The sequence below is a fragment of the Oryzias latipes genome, chromosome 2, assembly GCF_053564925.1.
Source record: "Oryzias latipes strain Hd-rR chromosome 2, Olatipes_Hd-rR_3.1".
Taxonomy (NCBI): Eukaryota; Metazoa; Chordata; class Actinopteri; order Beloniformes; family Adrianichthyidae; genus Oryzias; species Oryzias latipes.
Genome location: NC_136238.1, coordinates 45,405,888 through 45,425,397, shown reverse-complemented (window position 1 = coordinate 45,425,397; position 19,510 = coordinate 45,405,888). Strand labels below are relative to the sequence as shown.

The 19,510-nt window shown below is 38.5% G+C and overlaps 1 long non-coding RNA gene across 1 annotated transcript; it reads left to right on the top strand.

The window, feature by feature from the left end:
* Nucleotides 1–210: 210 nt before the first annotated feature.
* On the top strand, nucleotides 211–19,134 carry LOC144989479 (uncharacterized). Its single transcript, XR_013653713.1, has 5 exons — nucleotides 211–4,726; nucleotides 10,473–10,766; nucleotides 15,244–17,706; nucleotides 18,195–18,489; nucleotides 18,601–19,134. It is a non-coding gene; the product is annotated as an uncharacterized LOC144989479 (long non-coding RNA).
* The last annotated feature ends 376 nt before the right edge of the window (nucleotides 19,135–19,510 follow it).

The window sequence follows — 19,510 nt, the reverse complement described above, 5'->3', positions numbered from 1 at the left end:
CTTCTTATTTTGGCAGCACATCTTTTTTATTTTATTTTATTTTCTAAACCAAAACGGGTTGGATGTTATTCTATTTTTATTTAGTTAGTCAGGATTATTACATTATTTTTGTAAGAATCGTGCAGTGTTCGGTCCCCTTCTCTTCTGTAAATCTATTCTTTCTTTGTTAGATCAGTTCATTAAACGTGTCTTTTTCACTCGTTTCTCTCAATGCCAGGGGACTAAGGCAAACATATAAGCGCAAAGCTCTATTTTTATTTCTTAAACAATTTAAAACAAATTTCAGTTTTTTGCAAGAGAGTCATTCCACATCTACTGATGCAAATTTTTGGAAATCACAATGGGGCAACGATATTTGGTTATCTCATGGTTCTGAATGTTCATCTGGTGTCACCACACTTAAGAACAACTTTTCTGGTTACATATTAGACTCTGATTGTGACACTCTTGGCCACTACATCTGTATGGCAGTTAAAAATGATATTTACAATTTTATCATTGTTAATATATATGGTTACAACAATAAAAGTGACAACGACAAACTACTGAACTCCTTAGAAGAAAAAATAAGCTTATGGTTATCCAGATACCCAGACTCCATACTTTTTGTTGGGGGGGACTTTAATATTGCTATCAATAATACACTTGATAGATGGCCTCCAAGACGGGAAACTTCATATAGCACCAATCTCAAAAGATTTATGAATAAGTTCGATATTGTGGATTTTTTGGAGAGAGAAATTTCCCAATGACAAACGTTTCACCTGGAGTAATAAAACCGGTTCCAAACAATCTCGCATTGATTTCTGGCTTGTTTCAAGCTGTATAAATAAAGATAACATCACTGTGAATATTTTGCCAACCCCTCTGACGGATCATAGAGCTATTTACATTAATATCCAAATTATTACTCCTGACAGTACTACTCGGAAATTCAATTACTGGAACTAAATAATTCTTTACTGAGGCATGAAGCAGTCAAAATTGAAATTACAAAATTGATTAATTTCTATTGGAATAAGGCCAATAAAGAAAAATCTTTTTGCACCAATTGGGAACTTTTTAAATTTGAAACTTGTAAATTCTTAAGAAAATATGGAAGTCAAAATGCCAAATTAAGAAAAGCTGAAGAGGAAGAAGTGGTAAGCAAAATTATGTCTTATTATCAAAAAAGACCAGAAGAGGTTGTGGAGGAGGATAAATTAACTTTAATTGACCTTCAAAACAAATTAGACCAAATATATCAACACAAAGCTGAAGGTGCCTTTGTTAGATCCAGGAAAAAATGGCTGGAGGAGGGAGAGCAAAACTCTGCCTACTTCTTTAGACTGGAAAAAAACAGATCAACAAACAACTTTATTAACCGCTTAAGTATCAATGGCAATATTTCCAAGAATCCCATACATCTTTCAAAATTTTGTGCTAATTTCTATTCTAATCTATACAGCTCAAGATACAATGAGGACATTTCCTCCTTATTTTTTAACAATATTCAAAACCTCCGAACTATTGACGAGGAGGACAGGAGTCAGTGCGACAGCCCTCTAACTCTGGAGGAAGTACTTAATTCCATTCTCGCGCTGAAGTCCAACAAATCTCCCGGCACAGATGGTTTATCTGCAGAATTTTACCAGGCATTCTCTAATAATTTAGCTCCGTTCCTACAACAAACTTTTTTTAGAAAGTATAGAAAAAAATGCTCTCCCTTCAACACTTTCTCAAGGTCTAATAACTCTCATTCCAAAACCAAATAAAGACATACTCTCAATTGAAAACTGGAGACCCATTTGCTTGCTTAATTGTGATTATAAAATTATGGCTTTAATATTTGCTAATAGAATCAAAAAGGTTTTAGAGTTAATCATCGATGAAACGCAGTCAGGTTTCATGAAAAATAGGCATATCTCTAATAATATCAGATTGGTGCTAGATCTACTTGATTACTCTGATTTGGTGCCTGATGACAGCTTTATTCTTTTCCTAGACTTTTATAAAGCATTCAACACAATCGAACACCAATTTATTTTCAACTCATTAAAATTATTTTTTTGTATTTTTTTGTAATGCTGTTAGAACTTTATATTCGAATGGTAACAGCTTTATAAAAATGAGACATGGCTCCACCCCTAGATTTGACCTAAAACGAGGCATTCGCCAAGGTTGCCCAATCTCACCATATCTGTTTCTTCTCTGCACTCAAATCCTAACAAACCACATTTGTTCTAGTAATGTGCAGGGCATTACCATAGCTGGCAAAGAGCTTATCATTAGCCAATTGGCTGATGACACTACACTCTTTTTAAAAAACTCAAGCCAGATTCCTCTAATCTTAGACGTAATTAATATTTTTTCTCAAACTTCTGGTTTAACATTAAACGTAAACAAATGTGAATTACTAGCTATTAAAGACTGCTCAGTTGATGTTATCTGCTCGATCCCTGTTAAACAAGAAATTAAGTACTTGGGTATTCTAATTAATAAAAATCAAAAACAAAGATGTTCATCTAACTTTACTCCAATCATACAGAAAACCAAAAAGAAGCTTAATCAATGGCTACAAAGGGACTTATCCTTAAGAGGTAGAGTACTGCTAACCAAAGCAGAAGGAATCTCCCGTCTAACTTATGTTGCCATCTGCTTACACCTTGACAACAACATTTGTAAAGAAATTGATCGCACACTTCTTAATTTTATCTGGAAAAATCGAACGCATTACAGAAGAAAATCTGTCTTTATGAATGACTATGAATCAGGTGGACTTAACTTTCTAGACTTTAACTCTCTCAATAATACTTTTAAAATTAATTGGGCCAAAAATTTTTTTAAAAAACCCCACCTCTATCGGGAATATCATATCATTTCAGATTTTCTCCCGTTTTGGAGGCTTTAAATTTATTTTAAATTGTCACTATAATGTTGACAAACTCCCCACAAAACTCTCATCCTTCCATAAGCAGGTTCTCTTAGCATGGAACATTATTTACAAACATAATTTTTCTCCACACAAGTACATCATCTGGAACAACAGAGATATTTTATACAAAAATACATCGCTCTATTTAGAGACCTGGATCCAGAATGGGATCCTACTGGTGGCTCAACTATTTAATAAGGAGGGGCAGCTGTTAAACTATAATGAATTCCTATCAAAGTATAATTTACCTATTACTTTACAAGAGTTTTCAATGGTGCAGAAGGCTATCCCCTCAGGAATAGTAATGTTATTTAAGAACACTGATAATTTGATACCTAACGAAAATACAATATCCAACGCGGATGAGTCCCCGGTAGGAAAAATATGCTTCTCTTATGGGCGTACTACTAATATAAAAATACGCAGATTATTTCAAAAGATTTATACCTCTCCCCCGTATATTTTAAATTATTGGAATCAATTTGTTCCAGATATCAACTGGAAAGCAGTCTGGACGATCCCTCATAAGTATTTAATAATAAATAAGGTAAAGGAAGTATCCTTTAAAATTCTCCATAAAATTTACCCTGCCAAACATTATATGATAAAATTTAAAAAAGATATTAATACTGATTGTAGTTTCTGTGGAGATCACCCAGAAACAGTAACTCATCTTTTCTGGCACTGTTTGTCCACACAGAGATTTTGGAAGGAGTTCAGTAGTTTCATCATTATTCATGTCTTCAAAGATTTCTCCCTGAAATGGGAAAATGTATTACTTTGTTTTTTCAGGACCCCCAAAAAACAAAAGGTATTTTTTATAATAAATTTATTAATTCTTCTGGCAAAATTCTACATACATAAATGTAAATTTACTAATAAAACACCATACTTCCCACAATTCATTAAAGATGTAACCTTTTACATAAAATCAATATCCTTTTCCTCCAACAAAAAAGCTCTCAGAACTATTGAAATTTGTAACTCTCTGCAAATATTTTCTGAATCGACTCCCCTGGCTGTTTAACATTGTTTGTGTTGTATGTTGATTGTATGTTGTATACTGCATTGATTGTTCTTCATGTTGTATACTTGCATTTGTTCAATAAAGTTATTTAAAAAAAAAAAAAAATTTAGGTTGCTCTTTTTCTGGTCGAAAAAGATTAGTGACAGAATAGTTTTGTTTAATGAAAACTGCCACTTTTTCTTTTATTTGCCAGTAAGGGTGAAAAAGAAGCGATTTTATGCCGCCATCGACATCATTATGTGAGCGACAGATAACACTCCAGACCAGCTGGTGGCGCTAAAGCACCATGACGCTGTTAGCCAATCAAAGAGGAAGAACAGCACGAGGCGCTAGCAGCGTTAGCTTGTTAGCAGGCTAGCAGCGTTAGCTTGTGTTCAGAGGTCGGTGGTGTTTTGTTGGGACGTTTGTGAGGTTTTTGGACAGAAAGGACGATACGTGGTTCGTGTGGGAACTCTCAGCATTTTCCAAAGTGTCGTAAATGAGTGAAGAAGTGTTGAACGGAAAGACAACGTGGATTGCTGTGATTGTGAGACTAGCAGATGATCGAACGGAGCTGCAGTGAAGAGGACGGCGGTGTTTGTGGGAGTTGGAGCTGAAGATCGGAGCAGGAACCATGTCTTCCCTTCAGTCTCTGAGAGAGTTGATCAGCGAGCGACTAGCTGCTGCTGCTGAAGAAATCTGCAGACTCTGTGAAGGAACCATCGTCCAGTACGAGGAGGAGCTCTGTCGTCAGCGCAGACTGCTGGATGTCATCTGGAAACCACAGCTGCAGCTCCACCACATAGGTATGTAACCTTCATCACACAGACAGAGAAGCTCTTAGTTCATCTCTCACTGATTTCTCCTTCAGATTTGGGTTTTATTGAGTCTTTATCAGCAGCTGATTCTCTCAGGTTTCTTTAGTGGATATCAGGGTTTTGACCTTTTCCTAACACAGTTGGGACCACAAGACAAAAGATTTTAAGGCCCAGTCAGAAAAAATGTGACCACACATGATAGAACAATTCTGAACAAAATAACAAATAAAATTAGCTCAATAGACTTAAAATTAAACAAGTTGTTAACATTTTAAATCTTAATGATTTCTATTGTTTTGTGCATAGAAAACAATGGGAAAACTTGGTAATTACAGGAACAAAACATTAAAATGAGCAAAAATGTTTTTTCTTCTTCTAGATATCACATCTTCCCTATTTTTGTTCCAAACACTCCAATTTTCACAGGACATTCTTAGGGTGCTTCAGCAAGTTTGTAACATTTTTTAACTGATTAATATAATTAGGGTAATTCATTTATTGGTACATTTATTCAACATTTAAGTCATTTTTTTCCTTCTCTAAGGCAATTTAAGAGAGTAAAACACACACATTTCAAGTGAATAAACCTTTTCTTTTTAGTTTCATTAGCCATCATCCAAACATCCACAATACTCAATAACGCAGCAACAGTCAGGAGCTTTCAATGATGATCTCCAGACCTCCATCCATCAGTTTGTAGCTCTACACAGCTTCATCTCCTTCATCAATTACATTAAACCAGGATGGAAGTCCAGGAACTTGGGAAATAACTTTTCCAATGTAGACTTCACCATCTGCAGATGAGTGGCGTACTCTTTTACCTGGTAAGGATGGGACGGTCCTCTTTTCTTGGGCACACTTGGAGACTCTGAGAAGAACCTGCAGCCACAGCAGATTGGATGAGAAACATTAAGTTATCTTTAAGTTCAGTCCATGGCTTATTTCTAGCTTTCCCTGTACTGTCTATTCTGGAAACAATGAAAACATCCTTCCTTCCCCTGGGGTCCTGCTGCAGCACTTCCTGCTGGAAATGAAGCTGATTTGTTAGAGCTCTGAATCTCTCAGCATCACCGTCACACTTCTCCATGTTACTATCATCTTTCTCTGATTGCTAAAGACCTGCATCAGTGATTATTTCAGTCAAGTTGTTCTTCTTTTCAAATGTTTTCTCCTGCTTTCTGCCAAAGCCTCCACTGCTTTTAGTTGCTTCTCTTTATGGCTCTTTGTGATGCTGGCCTCCCTTACTTTGGATTTAGCCTCCAGCTCCTTTCTTCTTTTTCTTACATCACCTAGTAGTTGTTCCAGCTTTTCAGGAGATAACTGAGACATCCTCTCTGATGTCTTACTGTAGGAGGACATCAGATATGCTTCATTTGTAACAGCTGATGCATTAGGCCTAAGGTGAACAAGATAGTCTAACACACTGAATATCCTTTCTGGATCCTTGTTGTGTTTTGGAGCTGCTTTAGTTCATCTTCTCACATGCTCTCCTGCATCCCAAAATTCCCCCCAGGAAGATGTTCTTTGACAGACTTTTCCTAATAAGTTTTGAGGGCCAGCAGTACTGGTTGGAGCAACTGACCACAAAGTTCCTCATAATCACTTTTCTTGGTGAGAGATTGAAAAACTTCCTCCTTTTCAATGAGGTGGTCTGGAAACAGACGTTCCTCCTGCATGAAGACGAAGAGAGAGTCTTCATTCTCAGAGTCCTCTCCAAGGAAATCGACCAAACTTTTGTAGTAGGTGTTTAGGTCAAGGATGTGTCCATCTCCTTCTGTTAGACGCCACAGTGGAGGGGTGACAAGTGGAGCCCTGCAAGGGACTATTGTCTTCATCCCGCCTGCACCCGCAAAACTCTGAGGATTTATTCCCGCACAGTAACAGAGATGCATGGATTTAGTGTCGTCTCCTGTCCTGCAGGAAAAATCCACGTATTTGTAATGATATTATTACAGAGATTCATGCCCCTCCAGCCTCATCTTTTCATGCATTCCTCTTTTGTGTAATGTGTAATTATTAAATCTATTTTCACTAATATGTTGTTCGCTGAAGGTCACACGTTCCCAGATGTTCTTAGGGAAAGTGGGTTCTCCTCTGCTCAGGGAGGTTCTGATAGAGTGATGTTTGGCATTTCAGGTTCTGGTGGTTTTGGAGGAGGTTCTGCCTTCGGTTTGGATTTACGGAGAGTTTTACGGTCAGCCTGCAGCTTTGCTCTGAAACGGTGAAAGAGAAGAAAACTCTTCTTCATGTTTGCTCTTTCCACCTTTTTTCATGTCTCTCCATTCAGCAGCAGCTCACTGACGCGTAGACTTGATGACTTTTGAGTGACAGCTCAGAGGGATGGGATTCTGCTTCTTGCTGTAAAATGTGACAGTCTTTAATGATCCTCCCGTGTGTGCGTGAGTCCGCACGCAGACACACAGCCTGAGGCGCTGAACCAGCTGGTAAAGATGCAGGTCAAAGTCATTGGAATTTATGGAGGAAAAAATAACATTGTAATGGTTCAACAGAGCTGAAAATCTATGAATTCATTTTTTCCTGACGGAAAAATACTTTTTTTAGCTTCACCTCTGATGACCGTTTTTTGTGCTCTCGTATTTTACGTGGGGGAAAAACTCTCAGCTCCAGAGGATATAAACAGGTGAACAGCTAGAGTCGTGGGAGGGGCTTTGGCTTCAAACTCTGTCAGAGATGGAAACACGGCGTCAGATTCAGACGCAGCTTTCACTGCAGGAGTTAAAGCAGAGACTCTCTGGGATGATTTAATGAACTCAAACATGGAAACATAATTACTAAGTAGAACTCTCCAAAATAATAAACCTGATCTCTCCACATTCTCCGTGTTCACCATGCATTGATACACACATGGCTCCATGCAGCGATCAGACCATAACTTTAGCTGGTAGCTCCGCCCACACGCGACCGCGGTATCAGGCTTTAAAGAACACACTTTCTAAGAGGCGGGGCGGGGCGTTGCACACCCCCAACAACAGGTTTGATGACAGAGGCCATTAGGTGTCTCTGCCTGGTGCGTTCACTGAGCTTCAGTACATAAGACCTCCCTGAGCTGTGTATTTTCCTCCAAAATACTTTTTAACTTGTCTGACAGTTCATGTCGTCCCTCACTTTGCTCCTTTTCTTCTGCTTCAAATTGGAAGCGTGCTATCTTTGATTTTAATCTGAAAACTCCGATGGTAACCTTTTTACAGCATTTTTTTTCTTCTAGCTTTTCTGTGAGTGACTCATTTTCAGTTTCAAGATGCTTTTTTTCTGAACGTAACTCCTTGATATTTTCACTGTGTCGGTCTGCCTGTTTGGTTTTGTTGGGGGATTGTCTCTCCTTTTTCAGCTGCTTATTGAATCGTCAAGGATCAAATATTCCCGTTTAGGTACAGTATCTAGAATTATTCCTTTCTGTTGACCGCTGGCCAAGAACATTTGGACGAATGTATGGTCTCAAATTCCATTCATCAAGATTGCTGTTTTTCCCAAAATCTTCTTTTTCACAAAGGAGTGTCTTCCACTTCCTGTCCAAGTTTTTCTCTGTAATATCTGGTGCATTTTCTGGGATTAAACATCTCATCCACCTGAGGGCATCTTTATTTAAAGATGTCAACCCTTTCTTTTTCAGTTGGCTTAGTTGGAAAATGTTCCTATTGAAGATCTGCCTTGGAGCTCTGACAGTTTGCTGCTAAGATTCCCTCTGACAGATCTACATGCAGCCCTGATGAAGCCATCTGAAAAAAGACTAACATTCCTTCAAAAATGGCTCAAATCAAGAAAAATAAACTTTCAACAGTTTTCTTATATTTGCTATTTCTTCTTTAAATATTACCTTAAAATCTTTGAGAACATGAAGCCACTACCACACCTGGCAGGGAGAAGTTGAAAGAGTCTTGTTGATTCTTGAGTCCAGACAAAACATGCCACTCACAGAAAAGTGTCACTAAGATTAAAAGTAATCAGTTAGATCTGAAGTAACTGGGAATAATGGCATTGTGTTGTTGCATAAATAATTACTTTGTGGGTGTATTATTGCTTTGATACATAACTTTTTAAAAACCATGGTGGAATCAGAACATGGGATTTTGTTACAAAATGTCATTACATTCTGCCTGTACTTTCACACGGTTAAATTAAATAGCACAAAAATTGTAAATAGCAAACATTTTTACCTACATTAACAGGTAACCCTTAATAAAAAAAAAAGTGTTTTTCTAGATATTTTCTGACAACTCTCTTAAATCAGTGATCAGTTTAACTTTGCTCTTGTAGTACAGTTTTACTGTACAAGTGAGAAAAATAACAATGTGCCTCTTTTAGCAAATGATTGCTCATTGTCGATTATTAACATAATTCTTTTAGATGTTTCTATAGAGAATTGAGTCTGTAAAATCGAATTCTGGGGGTTTTCTCAATGTTTAGGGTGGGCTTTGGGAGATTTTAATCACCTTGTAAGTTTCATGAAGCTGGGAGATCGACCCAAAATCAGAAAAAAAGCTGCGGTTGGATCACAAAAATGTCCAGTAAATACACTTTACTTTTCTGAATGAAAGCTTAAGTAGACGCTATTCCAAAATGCACCGCGATGCATATATTAACTACATAAACTTTCCAATGCGGAAACTAAGTTTTTCAATGGCAGACTGAACATGCGCGAACGGTATGCGCAGTGACACGCTTTGCGGTCCCTACTGTTATTCTCTTTTATGGTAAAAACCACAAGAAACAATTTTGCACAAAACCTATAGTTTGGCAGACATTGTGTGCCAAAATCTACGATTTAATAATTCACGGTTTTTAGGAAAATTAATTTTTTTAGATTGATTTCCATTAAATTTCACACACATTCCAATAATTTCAGTCTTCAAACACCTCAGGAGTTTTGTCGAACTTTGACCTCAGGAAGAAGCCGCCATCTTTGATTTTTAAAAACAGCACCTTTAGTATCAGATACTTACAAGAACTTGTCGTTGGGATTTTTATTGATTGTCTCGTAACTTTTCAGGCATCAATGGCAAGCTACTGTTGTAAACTACTAAGTTGTAGATTCTGAACGTGTGGTGAGCTCGCTAAAGGGGCACACTCATATTACTCCTTTATTTTTCAAAGAGTTTTTCTAAGTCAGTTTATGATGCTGATAGCTATGCTAGCACTTGTAGCCACATTAGCATAACTAGCATAGTCAGCATAGTATCTTAATCAATGAGTGCTTCTGAGTTAGTTGAGAAGGAGGGGTTAAATGTGCGTAGTGGCTGCTCAGGAAGTGGGGTTTGGTCAACGATGGGTGCTAAGAGTGGCAGTGGTGTTTAGACTCAGGCGGCGAGGACGACAATGGGGCATAGATGCATGTAGTGAGGGCTGGTGGAGCATAGAGGTGGGCGGTGAGGGCAGGTAGAGCGGGCAATACAACGCCACTCACAACTTTAATTTGCAATTTCATATTCTTAAAAGGATTAAGAAAATTGATTTATTTCCATTCAGCAGGTTATGGACTGACAGCTCTTCTCGTAGGGGGGAGGTAGTTGGGGCCTTTTGTAAAGCTGGGATACAGAAAGAACTTTTTATTTAAACCACTTCATGACACCCTTACAAGGAAGTTTACGTTACAAACAATGGTCCTTCAGGGGCTCCTCCTCCAAATATCTTGAAAGAGACTATTAAATTTGTATTGGCGTTTTTACAATACATTCCTCAAAACATAAAAAAGGCGGGACTTCTTTGGTTTTTGCAGGCCTCCCCCAGCATTGGCTGACTGAAGAGGACAGTCTCTGCAACCCACAAAGGAACTTCAGATTGGAACCGGAGGAACCAGGTTTGAGGGTTCAGTTGGAGCTGAAGATGGGAGCAGGAACCATGTCTTCCCTTCAGTCTCTGAGAGAGTTGATCAGCGAGCGACTAGCTGCTGCTGCTGAAGAAATCTGCAGACTCTGTGAAGGAACCATCGTCCAGTACGAGGAGGAGCTCTGTCGTCAGCGCAGACTGCTGGATGTCATCTGGAAACCACAGCTGCAGCTCCACCACATAGGTATGTCACCTTCATCACACAAACAAAGAAGACCTTTGAGCTTCACGCTTTTCTTTTTGGGGACCCGTCTGTCACTCAGTGGTGGTTCTACATTAACTTACTACCCGGGCGAGGAACCCCCTCTCTCCCCGCACATATAGAAATTTGATGACTTCCTTTTGTGTTTTCTATCTTTATTTTTCCATTTTACACAAAAAAAATCATAATTTCATAAACTACATGGGTGTCAAACTCCGTCACATAGGCGGCCTAAATCCAAAACACGCTTTGGGTTTTGGGCCGAACAAGAAACATTTACTGAAAACACTAAAACTAAACTTTTAAACTGAACTGAAAATGAATAAAAACAGAAAGGAATATCAATCCAGAAGAAATCAAGTTAAACCTTAAATAACATATAATATTTTGCTCTCCATAAAAATACATTGTCAAAATGATACAAATATGAACATGCTGCATAACAAAGCCTGGAGATACAGGGGTTGACATAGCCCAGAAATTTGCACTGGCCCACAGGGCCAGTAGTTTTTGAAAGTTACTGGCCCTGCCTGAAAGTTACTGGCCCGACACCGCGCACAGCGCGACCCGCCACCCGCCACCACAGGCGGCACCCAAGCGATGGATGCCGCAGGCGGACGCAGAAAGTACCACAGGTGCTTGCAACTTTAGGAGGGTCCGGGGACATGCCCCCCTGGAACTTTTTCAAAATATGGTTCAATTTGGTGACATCTAGCACTTATTTATATACTTTTCAATGACTGAAAATAGAGCATATCAAACTTAAATCTGCTCTAGTCTGTTTCAGATTTTTTGAATAGAGCACTGCAGTGTAGTAGGTAACACCAGTTAAGAAGTTTTCATGCTGCTTCTAATCACTGCTATTTCACATTTGTTCCTAATCAATAGTTAAGAAGTTTTATTTCCTTTTCTGCTCTGACTGCCTTGAGGTTCTGCTTTTTGTTACTGTTGCAAAGTTACATTTACTTTTTAGTTACTTTAGTTACTTAATTAAATTAAATTATTGAAAAAATTAAATAAAATTAAATTACTGAGATCATTCAGCTAACTAGAAATACTTACTGCTTACAGTGTTGTAAAGAAAAACAAAATGAAGTACTTTGACATTATACTGCATTTGAGTCTGAGATTCAGGTATTTGGAGTTGCCTTTGATTCTTTGACATTCAGCTTAAAGCTTAGTGCATACAGTTTCATCTACAATGCATTCATTAAATATCCTGCTGTCCATACTACTGACAGAGTGAACACTGTTCGCTGTTGCGGAGCGTGCGCACCACGTGACCAAAACAATCATGGCGGATGTTAAACTAAAAAAAATAAAGCAGGGATGAAGGCAAAGACAACAGAAATTTATCTGATTTCAGAACAAATCACCTTCCATTGTGTTTGAATTTGAATGGCTCACTTTGCCCAGTTCTCTCTCTCAAACTCTCAGTCCCTCTGCTATGATGAGAGTAAGGCACCTTCTTATATACCTCTTTTGCCACTCCCACCTAATTAGGCACTCTACTCAGAAAAAATTAAAGAAAATTATTCTCAGGAAATATTTCCTATTTCCTTCAACATTATAAGTCAATAATGTCCTTCATCACATTTACTTTAGCCACACATAATTCCCCTTAAACTATACAAAGAAAAAACAAGAAACAAAAACAAGATAAATGAAGAACAGCTGTTTCATAAGATTAACAACAATATATAAACAAACAAACAAAAAAACAAATCCCTCGGTTTGGCAGTCAGTGGAGGGGGCGTGGCTAAGACGCAGCTGGGCTGCCGTGAGTAAGCGTTTCTATGTACGTGTATGCCGAAAACTACTGATGAGTGTGCACCCGAGGTCTAAACTGTAAAAATGAAGGGTGAATTGTAAGAAACTATGGTTTCACAGCGAAAAGGTTTGATTATTACGTGGACGCGCGCACCAACCTGTGTGTGTGTGTGTGTGTGTGTGTGTGTGTGTGTGTGTGTGTGTGTGTGTGTGTGTGTGTGTGTGTGTGTGTGTGTGTGTATGTGTGCTCACGGTGTTCACTCAGAGAGAGGGAGCCGCTCCGTCACAGCGATGAAGACAAAGTAAATCTACACGTTTTCGCAAAATATACTTTATTGAAAAAGGTGAAAAATATATTAACCGTTAGATATTTTAGTGGCCCGAGCGGACAAGTGAAAAATAAAATCTTGTGGTCCGTGCTGCTCGAAAAACAGGACCGGGCCAGCGGACAAACGGCTATGTCGAGCCCTGAGATATGATCACTTTTAGCTCTTATAAAACATTAAAAACGTAACCATAGAACTCATCACTGGGATTACTTCAAAAATATTTGGCATTTTCCTAATTTTGTGCAACACCAACAGTAAAAACTCAGCTCTTAGAGCTAATGGAAGAATTTCGAAGATTTCAGGTTAAAAACCAGCAACGAGAAAACCGGGTCGACATTCTGGAGAAAAGACTGGACGATGTGGAACAACAAGTAAGGATAAATAATGTCATTCTCACTGGAGTACCGATCAAACCTCGGGCAAAGCTAAATGCAGCTTGAGCTAGCACTGCTAATGCTAATAGCGCTGACAGTCCCTCTTAAACTTAGAGCGGTGGAGAGACTCTGGAACAGAAAATACATTCATTTCTCACATCTAAAGGGATTTCCCTGGATCTCAATACCATCGAGACCTGCCACCTGCTCCCCAGGAGAAAGGAGACGGATAAACCAGCGATCCTCATGAGGTTTGTGAATCAAAAACACAAGCTAGCTCTGATGAATCAACGTAAAAATCGGAAAGGATCAGCTGTTTATCTGAACGACCATCTGACCAGAAGGAATGCTGAAATCTCCAAACATGCACGGCTTCTCAGGAAGCAGAAGCAGATTGAGAACACTTGGGTTAAAGGCTGCAGGATTTACGTCAAACCACTCGGCACACCGGACCGGTCCAAGGTTCTGGTTGTGAACACCATGAAGGACTTTGAGAAGTGTCTTATTTCGGTCGTCTGAAACAACATGGAGTAATAAACCAAAGAGCCAAATCTTCCACTTTCGGCTTCTCCCATCAGGGGTCGCCACAGCGAACAAGTCGCATGGTAAACTTGGCAATGTTTTACGCCGGATGCCCTTCCTGACGCAACCTTCTCAAACCGGGCTTGGAACCGGCAGAGGTAGAGAAGGGAACAAGGAGCAGCCCGGAGTCGAACTCGGGTTTCACGGACGGAAGGCGCCGCAAACCAGCACGAGCTAAACTGGCTCCTACCAAAGAGCCAAATAATTTCAAGAAATATGACGCCTGGATTCATCACTTTCTCCAAAAGTCTGAAGTGACCTGATTACTCAGCGGAGACTTCTGAACTGCAGACAAGTTGACCACAACTCGGCGCCGCTGATATCAGCTGAAGGAGGATATGGACCTGAATTTAATGTTTGCAGACATAATATTGAAGAGAACTATAAACTCTGTTGAAACCCATAAGAACAGCTGTTATTCAGCAGAAGAAGAAATGCCAACCTTGGACAATCGACAGATTATGGACCCTTTTATTTTACTTCACAGCATTACTTTATCATAAAAATATGTAAAAAATAAATGAATAAATAAATAAATAAAAATACAAAAAATAATAAAACAAATAATTAATCAATTAATGAAAATGGTTAAATTGATTGACTTTTATTGATATTACTTCATTTGATAATTTGATAAGTTGATTCATGATTTTTCCTAATGTAACATAATTTTGCACATATTTTTAACTTTTGATACTTGATGAAATTTTGCTATGAAAATTCCTGAAACAGTGTTATGTCTTTTTTACTGATGGAGTATTATTTTTTAATCAAAGTTGTCAACATAACTCAATGGAAATCCAAAATACCTCCACACCAGCGACTTCCGTGAAAGACGAGGGGATTCGAGTTCTGTCGATGGGTCTCCATGCTATCTTTTGAGTGGCTGTTAAAGGAGGTTGACCTGCAGCACTTCTTTTTTTAAAAACTTTATTAACAATTAGACTCGCAGCACTTCAACACATGTTTTTTTTCCGCTTGGCAAGTAACCAGATGCAGCATGGGGGCGTGGCAGCATCGACAATTCCATTTTTTTATTCGAAGTTCAAGACTGTGACTTAATTTCGATCAATTTCGATTTAAAGTCGAAATCGTGACACCCCTAATACAGAATAATAGAAGAACTTTAAATGTGACCTGTGTAAATCATTTAACATTTAATTTAGATTACATATTGACACTTTTAATGATATATTTGCTATTTATTTCAAATTTTAAAGAATTAATGTCACATTTATTTAATTATTTAATGGCGTCTATAAGTATTATTTCAATGAGTCTCTTGTGGTCCTCCAGACTCCTTAGACATTTTCTCCAATGATCACAGAGTTTATTGATGTTTGATGAAACCCATAACTCTTGGAAACGTATAAAAGGCTCCTTGTTGTGTTTGTGTTCCTGCAGGCCTCCCCCAGCATTGGATGACTGAAGAGGAAGATCTCTGCAACCAGCAGAGGAACTTCAGGGTGGAACAGGAGGAACCAGAACCTCCACAGATTAAAGAGGAACAGGAGGAACCAGAACCTCCACAGATTAAAGAGGAACAGGAGGAACTCTGCATCAGTCAGGATGAAGATCAGCTTGATCTGAAGCAGGAGACTGATACCTTGATGGAGATTCCTACTTATGAGGAAGATGAGAACAGTGAAGCAGATCTAAACAATCAGCAGAGGTTTAATGTAACTGATAGTCAGGATGAAGAAGGAAACCAACATGAAGAATCAACATCAACTACTGATGAAGAGACAGAATCAACATCAATTACAGATGAAGAGACAGAATCAACATCAACTACAGATGAAGAGACAGAATCAACATCAACTACTGATGAAGAGACAGAATCAACATCAACTACAGATGAAGAGACAGAATCAACATCAACTACAGATGAAGAGACAGAATCAACATCAACTACAGATGGAGAGACAGACCAGAACAGAGATCAGAGGAAGAGAAGAGACAAAAGACATGTCCAAAGTGTGGACAGCTCTTACATGTCAGAAAGTCAGTGTGACTCTGATGTTAGAAAAAATCTTAAAAAGACTAATCTTGGTAAGAAATACAAACAATCTCCAATCAAGTCTGGTAAAAACTCAAGAATAATTACTAACCCGTCTGAATACATGGAAACTGGGTCTGATGAAAGATGTTATATCTGTAAAGAATGTGGTAAAAGCTTTTGTAACATATCTCTGTTCAGAATTCACACAAGAATCCATGCAGAACATAAGAGATTTTCTTGTGAGGAATGTAATAAAAGCTTTAGACGCAGATCTAGTCTCAAAACACACATGAGAACTCATACAGGAGAAAAGCCTTTTTCGTGTAAAGAATGTAAAAAAAGTTTTAGTTGTTCATCTGCTCTAAAAAAACACATGAGAACTCACACAGGAGAAAAACCTTTTTCTTGTAAAGAATGTAAAAAATGTTTTAGTCAAATATTTCATCTCAAAACACACATGAGAACTCACACAGGAGAAAAACCTTTTTCTTGTAAAGAATGTAAAAAATGTTTTAGTCAAATATCTCATCTCAAATCACACATGAGAACTCACACAGGAGAAAAGCCTTTTTCTTGTATAGAATGTAATAAAAGCTTTAGTCGCAGTTCTAGTCTCAAAACACACATGAGAATTCATACAGGAGAAAAACCTTTTTCTTGTAAAGAATGTAAGAAAAGTTTTAGTGATGTATCTGCTCTAAAAAAACACATGAGAACTCACACAGGAGAAAAACCTTTTTCTTGTAAAGAATGTAAAAAATGTTTTAGTCAAATATCTAATCTCAAAACACACATGAGAACTCACAGGAGAAAAGCTTTTTTCTTGTAAAGAATGTGATAAAAGTTTTAGTCGTGTATGTCATCTCAACAAACACATGAGAACTTGTAAGACCTTTTCTTGACAATGTAAGGATTCAGTGTAAACTCTAAATTCTAAACTTTTCTAATAAGAGGTCGACCTCTCAACCTCTGTATCAGAATCAGCAGAAGACTTTATTTTACAGGAGGGGAAAGTTCTGTATCTCAAAAAAAATTAAATATTTTAAAATAAGTTTTTAATGCTTAAACTTCTGGGGTGAAACCTCAATGTTCTAATGAACTCCATAGCAACCTGAGCTTTCATTTCATGTACACAGAGCCACAGGCTGATGGCCTCCACACCATATTGATGCAGTAACTTCATTAGAGGGAGGCACAAGTGAGAATTGATCTGTAGAAATGAAATTGTCTACATTTAAAAAAAAAAAACTTTGGTTGTTTTGATGTATGATTCGCTACAGGAGGTCCTTTGTCCCAACAGCAGTTAGACTATAGAATGATACAGTTTAGGACTGCTGAAAGTGCTGCTGGATTTACTTATTTAGTTATGACGTGTACTTTTACTTCCACTTTTTATTGCTGTTTTAATTTTTACTGACTATTTGTTTTTCTGACTGCTATATTTCTTGTTTGGCTGCTGTAACAACTGAATTTCCCTCCGGGGATCAATAAAGTCTTGTCTTGTCTTATCCTGACTTTCCTGAACAGCTTTTTTAGGTTTTCATCTTCTCTAAGCCACAAATATCTACAGCAAAGAAATATATGATCAATACATTTTAATCTATGTGTAATCTATCCTGGCTTTTTGTCTTCTATTTTCTTTATTTTTGCCTCTGAACATTGATTTGGAGGATTGTTCCAGGTAGGATCAACTCCACAGCTGCAGGGGGCAGTATAAGGAAAATGTGAATCCTAATCTATCAGGTAGGTAGATGGGAAGAGGTATTTAACTAGGTGATAGTGTGCAGGTGGGGGTTTTGTCTGGCAGTCATGGTGAGCTGAACAACAAACATTTCAATGCTTGGATGACTTCAGCGACCCCATTGGTATGTTTATTTCAATTTCATTTATATTCTGATATTTGTGGGAACAATTTTCAATAGGGATGGGAATAGAAGCCTCATAGGGGTTCATGTAATTTTGCCAGAAAAATGAACTACCCATTCAGGGCTTCGAAACCACACAGAACAGCGGCATCTGGTGGTGGACTAGATGTATATCGACATGTTTCAACAAAGCTCCTTGGAACACTTCAATGTGGAAATGATGATAAAAAAACGTAGAACAAAAATTTTTTGTTAATGATGACTGAAGAAAGAGATGTATGCATTCTGTTTCTAATCTTTTACTACATTTAACAAATTAATGTTTAATTATACATGCATTCTGTTAGAATAAATGTATACATAAGTTATCCTATATTTACTCTGAACTTTTTTAACTGTAAAAAGTGTATACTTGTCTGCGGGAGAAGAATTTTTTCTCTGCATTGAACTGGGAATTCACCTTTGACCTTTTGATCCTTGCCCTGAAGCCACAGGAGCTGACTGATGACCCTTGATCTGCAAAAAAGACCCTAATCCCCTGGGGGGAGTAGCAATCTCCTGGGAACGGATGTCTCTCTGTTTTATGACCATTGGGGGCTGTGTGTGTGTGTGTGTGTGTGTGTGTGTGTATGTGTGTATGTTTACAACCACCTCCTTGTATGCTGTATGTAAGGTAACGCCCTGATTTTAAATTAAAGTGAGGAGGCAGACTCTTGAAAACTCAGAGCACACGTGGAATGGCTTGAGTATGTTCCTGTCTGCTCTCCTCGAGAAAAGAGATAAGTGAGTCTGTGTCCTTTCTTCAAGCTCAAAAATAGTTAAGAAGTGTTGGCTTAGTTGTAGACCTAACACATTCTCATATTGCTATCTGGACTTTTCACCCCGCTGCTACAGAAGTGTTAGAGCAAAAGGCATATGCAGGCTGTGCTGTGCAGAGAGACGGGAAGCCACAGCGCAGCATGTTCAGAACAGGAAGTAGGGCCCCTCGTCTGCAGACAGAACTCAGATGTACATCATGCAGGTGTGAGGACATTTCCAGAAGCAAAGCAGAAGCAAGCAAGAGGCCACGGTGTCTGACACCCACACACTCAACAAGTGTGAAATGCTACAGACTTGAACTGGTTGGAACCAGCCGGACGGAGTCACAAAAAGGTCACTGGGTCTTCTCTAAAAACAGGAAGCCCACTGTTGGAGGCATATGCGGGCGACGCAACAGTTTACCCTATAAGGAATTGGACAGCCACCAGCAAAGTGGTTACGTCTGCCCACAGGAGGAGGAACTCAGAGCCGCTGTAAAGACTTCTCCGTAGGAAGTCCCCGGCGCTTTTTCTCTTATCTGCGGGGGCCCTGTTCTCAGCTGTACTTCTGTGTTTTTCTCTTGCTACTGTCTTAGAACTATTGTATCAGGGAATAAACTTCTAATCTTTACCGGTTCGACTTATGGTCATTTTCTCCTCGACTACTTGAACACGCAAAGGAAAAAGCTGCAAAACGGAAAGATCTTTTTCCTTCATGATTTAAAAAAAAAAGCAAAACAACACAACATGTGACGCTTTCAGTGAGAAGTGCTTGACACAGCAAAATACATATCAGATGAAGAAAAAAATACACGCAAAAAGAACATGTATAGTGCCAGACTCCAACCTAGAACCTCTGGATGTATATGCCACTGACTATTCCACTGAGCTATCTCCATTCACATAAAAACAGCTTGACATCAGAGATTCATTCCAGTGTTTTTTTTCTTTTTGATACACAACGTTCATGATGTGGTGTTTTATTAGGAAAAACCGAGTTGAAATGA